The sequence below is a fragment of the Olea europaea genome, chromosome 15 (genome assembly GCF_002742605.1).
Source record: "Olea europaea var. sylvestris chromosome 15, O_europaea_v1, whole genome shotgun sequence".
NCBI classification, from domain to species: Eukaryota; Viridiplantae; Streptophyta; class Magnoliopsida; order Lamiales; family Oleaceae; genus Olea; species Olea europaea.
This window is the reverse complement of record NC_036251.1, coordinates 22655043-22675684: the sequence shown is the minus strand read 5'-3', so window position 1 is coordinate 22675684 and position 20642 is coordinate 22655043. Positions and strand designations below refer to the sequence as shown.

Here is a 20642-nt window from a genome sequence, read left to right as displayed (position 1 = left end):
GAATTAGACAAAAGTTGAGAACAGTTTCAGTGCAATAAGAAAGGAGTCGTGGGAAGTTATGGTGGATTGAAGACCCTTTTTTAAGTGGAAAGTAGTGTGGGAAAGCTGTAGGAGGCACTTTGATTTTCTAATCCTAAGCTTTGAAAATTTTGAGGAAAGCGCAACAATTAACAACAAACTTGATGGACACTGGACTGAACCCATGGGAGCGGACAGACTTTTCTGTGTTTTTTGGATTTTTACCAAATGCATTATTCTATGAAACTAAGAGAATTTGGACTTTAGTTTCGGTGATGCTTTGAACAGCTCAAACATAGAATTTGAATCCCTTGCGAATCTCTAATGGCCCGTTTGGTTTACATTTAGTTTTTCAATTTTGAGTTTTGAGTTCATTTTCTATTTTCGATGTTAAGTATCTGTTCTAAAAAATTCTAAAAACACGTTTGATTTGTCATTTTGAAAAATTATTTCTCAAAATTATAGCCTAGAAAATACATTTGATCTGAAATTGTGAAAAAAATACTATTATGACATTTTATAATTTTTTTCTCATTAAAAAATAAAGTTCAAAAATACTAAATTAATTTTAAAATAAAGAAAATAAAATAAAAATCAATGACATGGATTTAAAATATTTTTGTATGTGTTCATTTAATTTTTTTTAATTTTTTCGTAAATATTCTTTAGTTAGAATTATTTTAATTTTTAATTTTTTATAACTTTTATTTTTCTAGAATTTTTTATAATTCTATTTTATTTTTCAGAATTTTAGATTTTATTTTGTCAAAAATTTTATTTTATGAATTTTGAATTTTTTAATTTAAGTAAAATTTTATTTAAACGCTCATTATTTTTCATGTTTTGAGTGCTTTTAGAATTTTCAATGAAAACACTTAAAATGTAAAGAATACACTTTGAGTTTTATGATATAAATTTATCTTTGTTTTCGAAAATACATTTTTAGAAATATTAGAAATGACTTAAAAAATAGCAAACAAAATGCATCATAATTGTTATGAAAACGCTATTTTTCGGACACTTTTAGTTCTTCAGGCATATTTGACATGATAGGAGAACCTTATTCCCAATAATATGGTGATGCAATCAAGATGACCAAACGAATACTCATTAATATTTTCTCCGATAACTGATTGGCCAAACAAAAAACCTATGCTTTGATTTTATAACAATTTGCTAGAATTAATTCTACGGTCAAAGAAATGGAGTGGAGTCATTATCTAGTCAGAGGTCAACTCTTCTGGTCTAGACTATCGTCTAATATGGGCTTTGTAGTCTGAGATTTTGCTTTTATTGACTTCAGGGCGTTCCCACTGGCATCTTTTATTTATTACTAGTGTGGATAACAATCAACGGTTAATGCTGAAAATAAATGCACATGAAATCTATTCTTAAATTAGTTCGAATGAATTTACTTGTTATCTATGTTCTTTGTATATTTTTTATTCTTTTTCGATTCTTCATATGAACATTTGCTATTAATTTTATTGAACTTTTTGTCACGAATGTATTCTTAACTAAATATAAGCAATAATTTAATGATTACCTATCATTCAACAATGGCAAAGTGTTGTCAGTCGACAATTCTTTCTTAAAATTCTTCTCATAGTTTTGCAGACCAAAGACGCTGAGCATGTGTCTTGTTTTCAAATAGTTCATATCTTCAGTTGGTGGTTGTGAGAACGTTTCTCCTAGCTGCATCAATTAATATTTAAATTTTCGGAACATTTGAAAATAGAGGTATTCAAGAAGAAATATATATTATTGCGATCATCTGGAAAGAAATCCACTATCCTTCTCAAGACTTTATTTCCATGTCAACAGTTGGTACAAGATCATTGAATAGAAGTTTCAATTAAAAGTGAGGATTTCCTCCATTTAACAATCACCTGGAAAAGTCCGCATTGAACGAGTGCAAAGAAAAGACCAGAAGTAACAGCATTTGTTGCCTCATTTGGCCCACACAAAAACTTCTAACTTATACTATCTGAATGTATGAAAGAATTAAAAAAAATAAAAAAATCCGAAAGCTCTTCTTTGTAGCGAGCCATGAAAATGATTCAACAAAGGCCCCCCTGGAAAGAGACTTCTCCGCCTAACTGAACCAAGAATTCTCTTTCTTCATCATCAATCGAATCACTGTTCGCGACCTAGGATTCTATTTTATCAACAATCCAATCTCTGTTCACGTTTTTTCTTTTTCTTGTCAATAATAGTATTTCATTGCTACATGTATGGATTATTGAAAATAATAATCCATGCACCACATCCCTTCAATTGTTCTACAGTGTCATTGTCGAGAATTCCTGTCTTGTTTTCCACATCCTTAGTTTACAAGTCATTTTCCGATGTAATTGAAGCCAAAGAGGGAAGATTTCGTGAGACTTTGCTGGGGACGAGATATTTTGACTTTATTGATTTTTGAGTAGATATAGGATTTAAATTGTATAAGAAGAGTTGGACTTTCGCCATCTAGGGTGCAACATTCGTGCTACTTCGCATTGACTCCATTGACAGATCCGAATACTGAATACCCACACTCGAGAAACTAATAGGTCACCCGTCGTTTTTAGGACCTCGCTTTGGGGCAAGTTTGTTAGAAATGATCGGCTTTGCTGGATGAAATGTAAGAAACACTCTCTTAAAATTTGACTGTGGATCTCTCTCTGGGAAAAAAAGCCAGCTACGTGCTATTAAATTATGAATTTATCCCCTTTTCGATACCCAGGCCAATGGTGATTTTATAAGGAGGTTGTAAGTATTAATTGGAAACCATGTTACCGATGTGATAGGATAAATGCTTCTTGTATGGAAGTTTGATCGGATAAATTCTATAAAGTAAAATTCACTAAACTGGACCATGTATCGCTGAGAGCTCTTCTAGCTATTGTCATTGATGGTAGATTTTAAGGATCGCAGACGTTCATCAAATTATACATAATATGAACATGACTGACTATCTGTAGTTAATGTATAGCAGAAGAACTCTATGGCCATCAGAAGATAGAAATGTTGAAATGAAGAAAATGAAACACTTACAAGTATGCCACCCCAACCCAAAGTGAAAAATAATGTGATACAATCAAAACTTAAATAAATAAAATTGTAATGTATCTTTGCTTTGAAAAGATTGCAAAGAGCCAAGGAATATCTAACCAGATAGAAGAAATTGCTAAATTAATTTTCAATTTGCACTGTGTTTGAAAGAATGAAATGAGTTCAAATGTAATGTATTCTTGAGTTTTCCTAGTTAATATTGACAATAGGTGCATGTAAAACATATTTAATGTAGAAAAAGGATTTTCAAATAGCTCATATAATAAACAGCAAGCACTAAAGAATTTAAACAAAATCACTTTAAAGACTTCGATTTGTAACAAGATACTAACATAGAAATATCCTTTTCCACGTCTTCTTTGTTACGTCCTTAGTCGTCCTTTCAAACATTCTAATGCATCCCTAAGCTTCTTCAAAAGAGCACGTCCCTCCAATGAAGGCACCTCTCTCAGTTTTGCCTAAAGTAAAGAATCTAACAACTCATCGAGTCATCAATTCTCATCCAACATGAAATGAAATGATAGAAGAAACAGAAACTGAGTTCCTATCTATTTAGCAACTATCTAGATTAAACGATTATATAGACAGCGACATTTAGCAGCTAAAATGAACTAATTTTTGCTTATGTGATTTTAGAACTTCAATAACAATATAAACAAAAAATAAAAATTCATTAAGACCTCTATGGACAATTTTGCAGCAGTAGATAAATTCTTGTTGAATTTGCTAATCAGGTTGCTAATTGAAAGCATCTTCCGCTACTCCATTAGCTGGTTCATTTCTTCAACCACCACCTCATTCAGGTTGAATTGCCATGATGTAGAGGAACTACTCGTGCTCAACAGGGAAAAAAGAGTCCACTGATTTTCAAAATGATCCAAAAGAATATACAACGTAAAAAACAAAATAATGAATGCATTGATAAAACGACAGATAAGCCATAACAATATTGGAAGGAGACGAGATTATCTTTATTCTTCCTCTTAGCTCATGAAAATTTCATCAGAATTTGGATAAAAATCTCAAGATTACTTCCTTGAAATTAAAAAAAAGGGGGAAAAAAAGTGAATTCATCTTGCAAAAAAATAGGAAATTCCTGCCCCTCTTGAACACGCAAACAACCATATGATACTGGAAAAATAAATTAAATATATTTTAACCAAAAGAACATAATATTTACAGCAATTTCGATCTCAGTTGTTGAACTATCATTTCCTCTATATTCTTGGAATCATCACCAAGAAAGCAACTCTCCTTAACAATGTCCTATATTGCAAGGAAAATCCATCATGTACAATACAATAATTTCTTACAACCACGGTAACCAATGCAACAATGCCAAAATGAGGGGAAAAAATAATGACCTTGAAAATAGTCTTGTGGATTTTGATGCATCAATACTTAAATGATCACTCACAGCTAATTGTAAGAAAATCGTCCAGGGTCTTTTAGAACCCATTAATTCTAATTTCACAGAAAACTAACTTTTAAATTTCAAGCTGCTATAATTTTCGACACAAAAGCTATAAAAAATTAAATATAATATGGACAATCAAAATTATATTCACAAAATATGAGCTTTGACCATCAATATCAAATGCATCAACGTTAAAACTATATTCACAAAATAATTATAACACACACCAAATGAATGTCATGGCGTAACGAAAGTGTGATAACTAGAAAGAAATGGTATGGTAGATCGATTTCGCACAACATAATATTTCTACTACAACAGTAAATGTATTTATTAAACTCTTAGAAGAAATTGGAAATTAAATTTTTTTTCAATAGTAATCATTGTCTAAAAATGTAAATCACACTGTAAAGTGATGTAGTTTGAAAGAATAAAACTCTAATGGCTTAACTGATAGAAATTTGTTAGGCATATCGAGATGTGGTAGCTAAAAATTAAGTCTCAGGAATTTGTTAGGCATATAAGTGAATGTATTATACTTAATCTAGAAATATAGATATCCCAATATTCATAACTGCAGAGAAATTCTAAAATAATAAAAAATTTCAATACAAATTCTTAAGATATCCGAAAAATGATACAAATAATAGAGAGCAAATTCTATACACTTGACAAAAAAATTAATAATAATAATAATAAGCAAAATGCAAAAATTGTCTTTACCAGATTGCTTTGAGCAGGAAGAACGGTCCAATACTTATAAATACAAAAGCCTGCAAATGGGAAAATTTCATATTAGAAAATGGTACACAATGTAAAAAAAATGGATACTTTGGAATTGGAAAAGAAATTCTAGATCCTTTACAGGGGTTAAAATATATGCAACTTGTGAAGCCGTTTCAAGAGAAAAAGTGGTGTTTGTGTAGTAGGAAATCTGACATTGTACTTTTTTGGTTGAGGAAGAGATTAAAATGCGAGAAAATGACAAAGAAAAAATGGGGTTTGTTGAAAAATGAAGGGGACCATTAAAACATTTATAAATTAATTAATGTTAGAAACCTATAAATTAATGAAGGGAACCATTAATACCTTTGAAAAAATGGGGTTTTTTAATTGATATATTACTGTTAGAAATGAGTGTCTATAAATTTATAAGAAATTCATTTGTAAATGTGAAAGACATTTTGAAACTGGTTTATAAAGAATAAAGTTCAACTTTTGTTAGTGAGTCATTCATCTTCATTAATGAAATATTGTTATTAGACAATATTTCGTATACTATATTTTGTATGTCCTAAACGACTTATTAGACAATATTTTGTATGTCCTAAATGACTTAAATCTGATCTTTGCGATATTTGGATACTATCTATATTAAAAATAATAATGGGCCCAAAATAAAAGCCACTACTAAAAAATAAAAATAAATAAAAAAGTGAGGGGAGTAGCAGCTCTGTGCAGTAGCTCCGCGTCACACGGAGTGACTGCTCTGTCCGTACGGAGCTTAAGCTTCCATTATTTTTTTTCCGGCTTTTTGTTCAAAAAAATGCTTTTATCATTTTTTTCCTTTTTGTTAAAAAAAAAATGTTGGCGAACGAAGTTGTTGCTCCATGCACTATAGAGTTTGCTCCGTAGCCCAGCAACACGAAGCAGTTTCTACACCACTCGATCTACATATTTTCTCTATCCAATTTCATCTACTCAGATCTGAACAAAAAATACAAACATAAACTAATAAATTTTTAGCAGTAATCAATTAAGCACCTCATAAATCTAATAAATTCAAGATAAATTACTCGAAACATTGCCCATATAAATTGCTTTGCAGCTTTAGAAAATAGAAACAAACTTTCTTTTATAATAACGAAATATCGTATTACATCAACAAGTTAAACTCAAATGCATAGATTCCATACCCAAATAAAGGAATACTCCATGCCAACATAGCTTTTACTTCTTGGACCAAGAATACTTCTTGACTTCAACCGATCAAAGAAATCCCCTACCATCTGTAAAATAAACCAAGAATACTTTTACTTGGGTAAAACAACAGTAAATTTAAATCTATAAGTTCATTAGCTCTGCCAATGGAAGCTACATATTAGCCTACCATTGGAGTACCTCAACTAGGGTAACCCAAACATATACCATAAAAAGCACGTAGTATTTTTATAAAATTCTCGTTTTCGAAAAGTAAAAACTTGCTCGGTTGGAATCTCAGAAAAAATTATGCAAACTCAATATCAAGAGATTCCTACCTCATTCCTCTGTAGAAATTGCCTATGATTTTGTAAAAATCAATTCAATCCCAACCCACTTGCAACAAGGTTTCAAAATATTTCCTTTTTGTGTAGCCATGTAATCAAGTATTATTAAGTTAACAGTAGCAAACTTGAAAGGAGGAACAATTAAATTTTATAATTTTCAACAAAAATTACTATTATCTTGTCCAAATTTGCCATTAGTGATAAGTCTGAACAATGCAATAATTATCACTTAGTCAATCCTTATAGCAATGCTTCAATTTGAGACCAATCACAGAATTGGAATTTAATAACTCACAGGACATAAAAAAAAGAAGTCAAAACCAAAAGAATTCAAACTAAAGAGCATATAAACAATAAGAACAAATCGTTCAAATTGAGTTAAAAAGCAAAATTATATGGGTAAAAACTCCCAAATCGGCCAAAAAATCTCTACTATACCCACAACAAACTCTTCTAATCCTCGTGAAAGCATTAAAAGCAAAGATTGAACAGAATTCTAAAATTCACGGCTAGAGGAAACATGCATATGTCAAAAATAATTTGCAGGAAATGGGTGATTGTGTGGGAGAAATGGAGGAGAAGTAAAGAGATATAGCCAATAAAGTAGGAAAATGGAGGAGAAGGAAAGAGGTATGGCCGATAGAGTGGGAAATGGAGAAATGATAAAATGAAAAAAAAGGTACAAGTATATGTATATTCACGACACATGTTCTCGTCCATGCTTCACTCTTTTATATATGTAGGATATTTATAGATAGAAGAACTATCTGGGTAAGTAAAAATGTCAACAGTAAAATAAATAATTAAATAAATGAATTTCTTATAATATTTACAGACGGGTGGGCAAGTAAAAAGGTAAATAGTAAAATAAATAATTGAATAAAAGAATTTCTTATAATATTTACTAACAGGTGTTTGTGTTTAAAATTATGGAATCGAGGACAGTAAAAGACATCAATAGTTACAATAAATCTATTTGTACCCTATTCTATACCTGTTGGTTGACACGCTAAGGTGGAAAGCAGCTAAATTCAAAATTTTTCAAAACACACCTTTGTCCACACTTTTGGACCAGGTATAAAAATCAACCGGGTCATTTGAATTTAAGCCAAAATAACCCTTGCATTCTTTTTGCCCACATTCTACTGTGGGAAAAAGTGTCTCTCAGCTGCTCTATTATACACGGTTGGCTTCTCTGGAACGACATCTTCATTCCAACAACGGGTTCATTTTGGAAGCAAAGAAGTAGTGGCGAATCCAGAAGTTCAACCCAGCACGGGCGGTCATCGACCGTTCAGCCACAATAAAATATTAAGAGTCCGTTTGATATCATTTATTTATTTATTTATTGTGTTTTTTTACAAAAAATACATTTTGAAATGGTGATTTGATGGAGAATGTGCAGCTAAAAGTAAATAGAAGTTTTGAATTTGTGTATAATATTATTTTATTGAAAAATGTGTAGTTAAAAAGAAAAGAAAAAATATTTTGAAAAAAATGAAAATCAAACAAGGGTCTAAAGTTTAAATATAACAGTTACTTTGTTCAAATTGAATATATATAATTTTCTTATAAGAATAAATTGGACTTATCGAATGTCATTGTTGCCAAATTTTATATAATTTAAAGGAAAAACATGGGTTCATATCTTTGCAATTGTACTTGCAAACCAAATAAAACCTAATAAATATTACTTTGTTAAACACAAAGATAGCAATCAACAAGTAGCGTAATGGTCAAGCTCCAATACCTCTATCAAAGAGGACCCGAGTTCTAAACTCCTTTGGTCCACTTCCTATTGAATTTTTGTAAAAAATGTAGAATAAAAGCATTGTAAAATAAATTTTGCTGGCAAGGGGATTCGAACACAAAACATCCAACTTAAACATACAAGCTCCAACCAATTGAGCTAGAAGCTAGGGATGAAACTAAAATGAAATACCAGTAATATAACCTTAAAATTTGATCTATTCCCAACAGAAAAAACTCCTTCCAACGGATCCAGCACGGGCGGCCGCTGGGGCTCGCCAGGTGCTGGATCCGCCACTGCAAAGAAGAAGTCGAAATCTTGTCTGATTCGAAGAAATGTTGGACAAAGGTATTTCTCTTCCTCATTTTTTCCATACTGATTTAAAGAAATCTTGTCTGATTGTCTTCTGATACAGAGTACTCAGCATGTAATTGCATTTTGTTCAACAAGCTGGCCACCTAAAATGTGATTCTTGCATGCTAGTTTAAAATATTTCATTTTGTGTGGGCTTTTAAAGGGAAAGTTAAAGACAAAATCAACAATTGATTATGTGACGATAAAGATTAGCACATAGATTTTTAGACATTCATCCATCCCAGCAGAAACTAAGTCACTATGGAAGCAAATAGGTTGTCACCTTCTAGATTTATATTCTTAATATACACTATTAGTTCTCACAATGGTCAAAATCATAAACCATTTCATTTTGAAGCTAGCACACTCAAAAAACAAAACAACCGAATCAGGTGACCTTTATTTCAATCGGGAAAAATGAGAATATATGTTATTTTTAATTTTACCGTTCACACATTTTCCCATACTGGTGGGTGGAAAAATGGGGGTGATGTGGATTATGTCAAAAGCATGTCTACCAATTTTAGAATTCATGTTTTACAGATAATTTTTGTTGAACAATGAGGTTCATATATGTAGAAGGAAAAAGTTATATGTAGATAATTTTGTTCCCTCATATTATTATTATTATTATTGTTGTTGTTGTTGTTGTTGTTGCTTTTTATTATTATTATTATTATTATTAAATTTGTACCTTCGATTTGTGACGTAGCAAAAGTTATAGGGAAGATGAACAAATCTCACAAAGAAGAAAACTCACAAAAAATTTTATTTCATTCAAATCAATTTGCGGCCTCAAGAGGCTTACAACGTATTTATAGAAAAATCCTAGAAAATTCGGAAATTAAATAATAATAAAAAAAGATTTTTTTTCCAAAAATGGAAAAAAAAACAAGATAATGACGGAAATTAATAGTCCTAATCTTCTGGATTACTCTCCAACAAACGGAATGTAAATTCGAATTTATTTGATTGAGATATACTTAAAATAAGAATTACCAAAAAAAGGAAAAAAGGCCTAAACGAAGGAATTTGCCTGAAATTGGTCCTACATCAAAGCAAAGCATTTGAGTTTAGCTTTTCAGCCCATTTCCAACCGAATTAGACTACAAATTCGTCAAAAATGGACAACTTCAAATTTCCTCCAAATTATTTTTTCTTGCGTCGGTCCCACTTTGCCATGAAGTCCAATTCCTTTTGCACCACATCAATTTGTTATCATAGGGAAAGGAATTTTGGAAGAGGTGGATGATGATAACTTGTTAGAAACGGATAACAACATCATTCTGGAAAGTGTGGACTTAGTGGATGATGGAATTGTAGGAGTAGATGGTGTGATCGTGCCTGAGGTAGGTATGAAGTTCAATGATGAAAAAGAAATGTTTGATTTTTACAAAAAAATATGCATACAATGTAGGCTTTTCGGTTAGGAGAAGAAATTTACAAAAAGATGATGATGGAATTGTGAGATATGTTGTGTTTACATGTAGTCGTGAAAGCCGAAGAAATAGTAACACAAGTGGTTCTTTGAAGCCGCAAGCTACCATTCAAATACGTTGTAAAACCAGACTAACTGCTTCTGTAGATGCATCTGGAGTATGGAGAATTAACACAGTTAATCTCATTCACAATTATAAAATCAGTCCTTCAAAGTAAAGGTTGTATCGTTGTAACAGAGAATTGAGTGCCCATGTCAAAAGACGGCTTGAAGTGAACGATATGGCAGGGATTCCGTTGCATAAAAGCTACAACTCCGTAGTAGTAGAAGCAGAGGGCACGAGAATATGACTTGCATTGAAAATAATTGTCGAAATTATGTCGAACAAGTGAGGATAAGGGTGAGATCTTTTCTACTATACACGTACTGGTGTACTATACTAACAATGTTGCAAAATTTGAAGAAAGTTGGAGTGCGATGATAGATAAATATAACTTGCACGAAAATGACTAGTTGTTGGGAATGTACACGAATAGAGGCAGTTGGGTACCTTGCTATTTAAAGAGCAGCTTTTGGGCGGGAATGTCAACAACACAGCACAGTGAAAGTATGAATGTGTTCTTTGATGGGTATGTGCACTTGAAGATATCGTTAAAGCAATTTGTCAAACAATACAAGCGAGCTTTGAGAAATAAGGTAGATAAGGAGTTACAGGTAGATTTCAAGACTTTCTCGCAAATGGTACCATATGCAACAAAGTACGAGCTAGAGAAGCAGTTTCAACTAGTGTACACCATTTCGAAATTTAAGGAAGTTCAGAATGAGTTTATTAGGAGATGTATTGCGATCTAATATCTTTGTCGGAGGGTTTTTTAGGGATGACGTATGAGGTCATGGAGGATGTTAAACTTGACAATCAAGTTAAGAAAAGCAAGTTTTTCGTCACATTCCAGACAGAAAAATGTTAAATTGTATGTAGTTGTCACATTTTCAAGTTCCGATGAATAATTTGCAAGCATGCGATCTCTGTACTTCTCTGTAATAATATCACTTCCTTGCCCAACACCTAGATATTACGGGGATAGAGAAGAGATGTGAGTAGAGCTCACACCAAGGTCGCAGTGAAACTACGACAGTTTGAGTAGCAGTTCTGCCCAGTTGAGATATGACAAAATGTGTTAATCATTTGCTTCGCTTGCGAACCTAATTGCAGATGACAACGACGAAAGCCGTGCGGTAATGGAGTAGATAGAATGCAAAACACAAATAGTAAAGACGACGAGGTCCTTTATGAATTATTTTTAGGAGTACCTTTATTTTCCTACCAGTACCCATCTAAAGCCTTTGCCGATCATTATTCTTCCCTAAGAGTTTTCCTTTAATTTTATTAATCCCTATTTTCTAAAGACTAAAAATGTATACATTGCAATCCATTTATCACTACAAGTTTTTTGCTAAAATTGTTAAATTGCCATTTTACAGACTCCGAGTTCATACCTTCTTCGGGATTGGAGTTGTTGAGTTTGGGCATTTTCAATTGATTATGGTGATAAGAGAAAGGTTAGTAAAGTTGTGGGTGTAAAAGGAAGTGTGTAGTGGTTAGACAAGGAGATGAAGAAAAGATCCTAATGTTATTTTAACTGGACAATGTTATGTATCTATGTTCTTATGACCTGGTGTTGATGTATAGAATTCTACTATATTTATTGAATATGTTGATCATCAATTCTACTATATATTTGCAGGCGTCGAATATAGAACTTTTCTTAAACAAAAATTGTTGGCACATAACTGGAATTTCAGATTCAATCCTAGTAACATAATGAAGAGAACAAATTGCAGTCCACTAAAATTAACACTAAAATCATTCATATAACGACTGAAACATGAAAAGCGACTACATTAAAATGATTTTTTCACACAACACAACACAACACATATAACACATCAACTCCACATAACACAACACATGTTGCACATCAAAGGTGGTAGCATCGTGTTTCCAATCATGCCGGTCCCTTCCCTTTCTTATCCACTCTCACACTTCCATTGGTCGTCCTTATTGTCAGGTTCAAAGATATCTCAATATTTTGTTCTTCGGTTACCTGACAAAGGGTCTGGAACATGCGAGAGAACTGCTGGACTTCTTCAAGTGCTGCCTGACTATTCAAGTTAACGGCAATAGTACTCGATTTTCCCTCATCAACCCATTCCGAGTATTTACAGTTAGCACGGCAGCAATTGAACAATTTTTCCTTGTTCTTCGTTTCCCTCTCAACATCAAAGCACTTCACATATCCAATTTTACACCATGAGAATCATCATTTCTTTGGGCAATCCGCAAAGAAGTGCCCCTTCTCTCTACAGCTATAACAACGTTCGAAGTTCTTTCCAGCCATCCTACATCCAAACGAAAGACAGGTTGCACTACATTAGACAACAACCACACACCAATGTAAAATCCACAAATTTACAAAACTCATAATCCTTTCATTTTTTTCTTGGAATTGTTACAGCTAATAAATCTTAAAAAGGGAAGGAGACCGAATTGAAATAGTGCGAAAACTTACAAAAGGGAAAAAATCGCCTTCCTTATAAATTAAATCAAAACGATAAATCACCAAATTCAACACTCATAGATTCCTAGAAATAACTCATAAATCCAAGCATCTCATCAAATTAAATGTTGCGTATATAATTATGGAAGAAACAAAGAATTCCAAAAAAAAAAAAAATTAATAATAATCTTTCTGTTTCAAACGTAGAACTGGGAAAAAAGAAAAAAAAATGGATTAAAATGCAAGAATATATTCGGGTTGCATTCATTGAAATTGATATTAGTCGACCACAATAGCAAGCAATGAACGAAAATCATACTTACATAGTATTTGCTCAAGATTTCGTCGGAGGCGATGGCATCGACGGCTGACTCTCTTGCTGTACATGGTCGACTTCTCTCTTGCAGCTACCCAAAAAAAAAAAAAGTTTACCCACCATTCAATTGATAGACGGATGATCACTACATTAAGCACGAGCATCTTAATAAGGTGAGGACGGAAGAGTGCAGCTTCAGTTGCCCTCGAACTATTATGGGGAAATTAGGCCCTATACTCTGAAAAGTGACCCAATTAGATTAATACTCTAAATTACTTAAACATTACATAAACCCGTATTTATTACGTTCTAAATTAAAACAAAACCCTCAAATCTCAAAACCTCCCAACCGAGTACAGAGATCACAAATGCCCTGTACACTACTATTGCAGTTGCCATGTCGCTGCTACAGCGACAGTGATGGTGCTACGTCGATTAGGTTAATGTCTCTGCTTTTCGTGTTTTGGTCGACGAGGGATGGTGTGGTGATGTCTATTGGAATAGCCAACACTAGATTGGGTTTTTGTTGGCTAGGTGTGCGGCAGTGGACGAACTACTATAGACGATTGAGGTGCTAAGACGAGGGTGGTCGGAAGCCGGCTAATTTAAGCGGCTCGCTAGAAATGTTTTCTCGAGCTATATGGAAAGACCTACTCCAGGTGCGTTGTGTGAGTGCTGCCGTGAAAATGGATTTCATTTATGGAATTGAATGATATCATTTATGTTGACGCCACCAATTTTTACAGTTACCTTAAACGTGGCATATTAATCTACTGTGGAATTTTTAATAGCCAATATTTTCTTCATCTTCTTTGTATTTTGCTTTGGGGGCAAGCAGGAGAGAGAGAAAAAAGTGGAAAGCTTGGCTGCAATAGGTAGAGAAAAGAGGTTTGCGATGTGAAATTCACATAAAGACATGAAACTTTATGGTTGGACACATTGCAACTGCTGCAAAATTAGATGATGTGGATCAATAAATTGTTGTTAATTACTAAATTCTTTGGATCTCTATCCCCAAGAAGATAAAGCATACACAGATTTTGAATGCATTTTACTTATTATGAAGTACCTAACAGTTTTTCATACTCTCTGCCTGAAATGCAGGTTGTTAGTTGATATTGCAAAAATGAGGCAAAAAAAAAAGGAGGCAGAAATGGTTTTTTGAGGCTCGGATATTGAAGTGGTGGTGGTGGTGGTGGTGGTGGTGATGGAGAAGATGGAGTTGTAGAAGTTGAATAAAATGATATAACTTAAGGTTTTGACTAGTGTTTTGTCACTTTTTTTTTTTTTTTAAATTTTTGTTGCTTTTTTAGTGTTTATCAATTTTCATTTTTTTAATGGAACATGATACTTTTTTAAATATGTTCGTGTTTGCGTTCATTTTTCCTCTATTTTGTGTGTATAGTTTTTTGTACTTAGGCTTTGGTCTAGTGGTAGTAATAGTGTTGGCGACGAAGAAAGCGGAGGAATAGAGTTTCATTGTACCTACTGTATATAATGTCCTTGCAAATGATAGTGGCCAGTCTTAAGGCTTATGACTATCATTTTAAGGACCATAAGATACTTTCTACCTTGACTACAATACTCTAGGAAACCACCTACTAGAGTTAGAAGTTCAATTCACATGGTGATTTAGCATGTGTTACCATCTATTGTAGTAGTTGCTGCTGATAGTTGAATTTTCCTCCATTTGCTTTCTTAATTCTTAAGATGTATTCTTGGTAATTTTATCTTATGATGGCATGACTTGTGTACTAAAATTGATGATCTAGTTTTTTGGTAATTTGATTGTGTTTTGTTGGTAAACTAACTTAAAGATACTTGACGATGAACGAAGATGATAGATAAAGTAGTTGCTGAAGGCATTGTAAAGAATTGGTGATTATACAAGTATTTTTAATATGTATAAATTTCTGTCACTTTTTTTTAATTTTTGTTACTTTTTTCAGCGTTTGTCACTTTTTTTAGTCATATTCTTAATTTCTATCATTTTTTTAGTGACAAACATCAAACATCACTTTAAATAAAAGTGATATTGTTTGTCATTTTTTAATAAAATAAGTGATACTTAACATTTGATTTCTTTGGCCCCTTAAATTTATGTCACTTTTTTAAATTTATCACTTTTTATGTTTCTGTCACTTTTTTTTTTTAGTGTTTGTCACATTTTTCAATTGTCTTGAAATTTCTATTACTTTTTTTAGTGACAAATATCACTCATCACTTTTTCTTAAAAAAAGTGATGCAATGTCACTTTTTGACGCAATTTTTATAAAAAAAGTGACATTGTCACTTTTTAATTTTACGCAGTATTTTTTACTTCCAAAAAACTTTTCATATGATTTTTCAAAACACTTATAATTTTAAAGGTATTTTTGTAAGTTGCCCAACTATTATTTAGCCTATGAGGGCGTTCTCTGAGTTTGGGAGTGAAAGAATGAAAGGGAAGAGGTAATGGGTTTCTTTTGTTTTGGGCTTGTTCCAACACTTGACCTGTTTCCTTATTTTTTTTCTTTTGCCATGTCGTGGTGTCAACCAACAAGTAAAGAACCGAGTACATATAGCGGGATTGTTATCCAGATTCCAAATCAGACGTGGGGAACACTAATTTTGAATAGAATGATGCTACATTACCTCAAGGAATGGTTCTGTCTCGTGGAATGGTTTCAGGGTTGTCCACCTACGACGAGCTAGGAGCGAATTCGTCTATCTAAATGCCAGTCAACTTCTTTTCTCCTTGACCTCGTAATGCCAACGGGCTAGGGGAAGAGATAAATTTAATCTTTTTGGAATAAAACAACTGGGTACAATAACAATTTTCTCACAATTCTCAAGAATCAACACCATAGATGCCCATGTTTTTTGTTTCAAGACCAATAAACCTATAAATTCGAGAAAGCATAGGCAAAAATGTCATAGGAATCAAAGGACCCCACACGTACAAGAATTAATTTTACACACAAATCATCAAAATAGTACAATTATATTCCTCTTAAAATTAGCATGAACCTTCATTGGCATCCTGCGACCAATGTTTTAAAAAGCTCGTCTAGACGGTGCTTAGGCACCGCCTAGCTCAATCTCAGGCAAAACACCTTGCTTCGCATCTAGACCTTTTTTTTCTTTTTCTTTTTTTTTTCATTTTCTAAATTGCTGAATTTTTTCTTTCATTTCTTTCGTCTTCCGTAGACGAGCTTTATTATTTTTTTAAAGTCTTTTATTTGACTTTAACTTATTATTATTATTTGGAAAAAACTTTTCATTTTACTTTAACTTCAAGTTTTTAAAAATTTTTATCTATACAAAAGTTAAAAAATAACATTATCTAAATAGTTAAATAAGGTTTAAGTTTTAATGTTACCTACATTATGTAATTATGAATTTGAAACTCATTTTATTACAAACTCCAAAAGCACGCATGAAGTTCCTATAAATTTATTAAGTACGACTTGTTTAGTTGAAAATCAAAACTATGAAAAATATTCTAATTTTTTTATTTCGAAAACTTGAAAAATCGTAAATTTGACTAATGGTAGAAGTTATTAAGTAAAATATTGAATTTTATAACTTTAGATGTTTAATATATATTATTTTAATTATTAGATAATTTTTAAAATGACTAAAAATTTATAATAATATTATAAATAAGAAAACTTTTTTTTTTTACGCCTATACCTTACCTAGGCTCGTAAAGTTTGAAATTTCAACTCCACGCCTAATCACACTTTACGCTTTTTGGAACACTGCACGCGACAGTGCAAATCGCCTTCTGTTACATAATAACAAAAATTTTCAACTATCCATAATATTTGAAGTATAAAATTCAAATTTACATATTCTAAATTTGTTCCTCTTCCAGGCATGGCAGCACTTATTCTACAAAACTGTATCGGCATCAAGTACTAATATAGAGGGGAAAAAATTATTTTAATTTTAATTTCAAATATTTAAAACCCACCACTTAATTAAAATATTCAGTGACAACTAAAATGCTAGCTCAACGCGTCAAAAATATTTTTGACCTTGTGTTAAGATAAGATCCAATTCCCTTGAAAATCAGAAAGTTTCTAGTTTCAAAATAAGGGAACATTTTCTTTAGAATGTGATGGGTCAATTAAGACTCAAGCTGCTTAAGTCTCTTCCTTGTTTGCTGCGTAGCTTCCTCGCTTCGTTTCACCTTTCAAAGTTTGAACATCTTCTTTTTGCAGGAAAAGAACATAAGATCCTAATTGCCGTAGGCATAACAGAAATATTGTAAACTAAGGCAACTGACACAATCAGCTTTCTCAAATGTTAGATTTTGATATCTAATAAATCTCCGGCAATGATGTAAAACGTCAGAATATATTTTCACAGGTCTCGACTAATGGTAAATTATTTACCTACAACCAAGTTCAAAGGTTCGACCCAAAACTAATTTGGATAGTTGGAAGTAGCTTACGAAATAAATGTTGCATACAATCCATAATTTTCACCTATTGGATGGCTCTTGGATCTTAATCCATTTAACCCTTCTCTTGGCCAACTAAAGCCTAACCTTATATATATAACCGTCAAGTGTGTGATTTGTTAGAAAAAAACGTGACTCCTCAAAATTAGAGAAAAATCGGCTGCCTGCTTTATGTTAAAAACGTGTGGCTGCCTTTGTATTTGTTCTCCTCTTCGTACCTTCTTCCATTGGTTTTCTTCTTGCTTTTGTGGCTACAAATTAACACAATATCTCGTCCTTTTATGGGTGAGATTGAGAAGCAACTATAGGTGAATATATTGGATTTATGTCGAAGCATTTGGATTGATTGTATGGCAGAGAAAGGTAACATAAAATTGAGCCCAAAAATCATAGTTTCGAAGATCATGGAACTAGTTTCAGCAACAAGTAGTATCAAAGCTCCTAGGTGGTGGATTTTTGGCCAAAATCTGACAAAAAAAATTGCAAAAATCGATAGAATCGAAGTAGAAAATCGAAAGTGAAAGTTTCTTCAATTTGTCCTGTACTTGTAATTGCGATTTCTAGCTAATCCAGTGACCTATTGATAAAACGAAGATTAGATCCTTGTTATGTAGGTAGAGATGAAGTCGGTGGTGGCGCGTGGGCATATCTATCGAAATCCCGTAAGGTCCCTTTGGACAATTTGTTTCTCACATTATTTATAGCATATTGGTGTTATTAGATTTTTGTTTCAAGTTATGTAGTGAAATCTGGATGATTTTTCCCTTTGTGCTTTGGGGATTCAATTGTGTTTGATTGGTTGCTACAGTTGCTGGAGCTTTAGGATGAATAGTGGTGGCTCTAAAATTTAATAAATTCGCATATTTCATTATTTACGTATTGTAGATTGGTCCGCTTTAATAAATTGACTTATCCCATTTGAATTTCAACATTAGCGAGTCATTGAGTGAGGTGACATTAGGATTGAAATTACCGTATGGGATAACCATTGAATGCTCGAAATTTAGGAAACATTTGCCCTATATAAAGTGTTGAATTTAATTGCAACAACCAAGTCTCAACATTAAGTCGTTGTGTAAGAATTTGAACTTTTGTTGACAAACCTTCATATTGCATTGATTATTTATTAGGATACCTGGACTTGACCCATTTGACTATTTTATTGACATTGAGATCTCAAATATCACGAAACCCTAAGAATTTAGAACAGTATATATTGTGACCTTAATTTTACTTTGTGTGATCTATTGTACATTTTTGTGATCCTATTTTAAAAAATGACTTCACATTTTTCAATGGAAAATGAGATTTTTTTAATTTGACAACAAAAGATGATGAGAATTTTGGTTCAATAAAAAGTTTTAAAAGTCATTGATAGCTTTTTTCTTTTTTCTTTTTGAAAATTTGTTAAAAGAACAAAAAGAAGAATCAGAAAAACTTGCTTACTCTTCAATTATTTTACACCTGTCAGATACTGTTTTGAGAAAAGTTGGTAAACTTGACACTACAAAATAACTTTGAAATTTTTTGAAAGACTTATATTTGCTTACGTTTACTCCTAATATGTTGTACTTGTTTTTCGAATTTTTCAATTTTAAAATAGATCATTCAAAGGATGTAGATGACAATTTGGATATTTTAACAAACTTGTTCAATATTTATTAATTGTGATGAGAAGTTGTTTGAAACCTGTAATGTCATTATTTTGCTTAAGAATGCAATTAAATATTGTAGAGACACTTTGACATTCGAGATTGTTATAGATTCCCTTAGGAATAAAAGGAGATGGAGCTTAAGGTTGAAAAAAGATGATAAAATGAGTGGTGAGGTATATATGATGAGGAGCGAAATGAAGTTTAAGCAATTAAGTTTTGGGAAGAGTCTAAAACAGTAATGACATGGATGATGAGAGTGGTAAGAAGAAGGCCAGGGGTTAGGACAATCCAATGTAAGTAGTGTTGCAACTGTGGTACTAATGGACACTTTATGCTGGGCTGTCCCAAGAGAAAGGATAAACAGAAGTTTAAGATGAGAGATGAAACGAATGTTGCTATATGGTCAAATGATGACCTTAGTAAGATCTATTATGAGTAAAATCTAGTTACTACATGTGCATCTGTGTGTAATAATTTCTGCATATGTGTGATTGCTTGATTCTATTATATAGTTATATGTTGCATTCCAATATATTTGATATGTACATTTGCATGAAAGTAATATGATTACTTGGTGTGATGTGTTTTATACATAATGGGTTAGGATACATTAGCAGTAATTGTGTTGTGTATTTTTTGTAATGTGGAGTATAAATACCTAGGGTACATTGGTGGTATGTATCAGGGGATGTGGAGTTTGACATTTGAATCATGAGTAGAGATATGATTTAATGTCTGAAATTCTTTATCTGTGAAGACCCTGATCAGGTGAAGTGTGAGATTGACACTTTTATCACTTCTGTTAATTGGAAACCCATTATCCACTAAGTTTGAACGAAGTGAGATAGTGATATAAGATTATTCTGTGAACTTAGGATATATGTGATTTACAAGTTAGACATAAGTTAGTGATAACCTAGTGTGCATGGTGGGCGATGAAAGGAGATGTGTTCTTGAGGTGTGATCAATACGGAATAGGATAGGACAAGTATGGTGAGCTCTCTTCATGGGGCATTTATGCATTTGTTTCATATGTATTGACCATTTGGTTGAATAACTAAGTGTTAGTTTGTTGCTCTATGTAAATGTGTTTGGAAAGATCTATGTTATATTTTCATCGCATGTAAATATGCTCTTGATTGATAATTGTGATTACTTGTTCTTACTATGGTGTTTGTCTGCCTTAGTCCTAGTGAGTATGTAAAACATATATGGTATGTGTTTCAGTACCAAAACACATGGTAATGTCTATGCAAGTATTAACTTTGTGTTTTAGTTTGCAGATTGATTGATTTTCAATGTAGAGATTTATTAAGTTTTAATACCCAATAAATTTCAGGCAATAATGTAAAATGTCGAAAT

At 32.4% G+C, this 20642-nt stretch overlaps 1 protein-coding gene and 1 long non-coding RNA gene across 2 annotated transcripts in view; one reads left to right on the top strand and one right to left on the bottom strand.

Moving 5' to 3' along the window:
- The window catches only part of LOC111410504 (lysM domain-containing GPI-anchored protein 2-like), a 3831-nt gene extending 3698 nt beyond the window's left edge, over nucleotides 1-133 (bottom strand). The window contains exon 1 of the mRNA XM_023040868.1: nucleotides 75-133. The gene's annotated coding sequence lies outside the window, so the exon portion shown is untranslated. The remainder of the gene's footprint in view (nucleotides 1-74) is intronic.
- Nucleotides 134-13751: 13618 nt separating this feature from the next.
- LOC111410503 lies at nucleotides 13752-14907 on the top strand. The gene is made up of 2 exons (XR_002705705.1): nucleotides 13752-13834; nucleotides 14014-14907. It is a non-coding gene; the product is annotated as an uncharacterized LOC111410503 (long non-coding RNA).
- Nucleotides 14908-20642: the final 5735 nt, after the last annotated feature.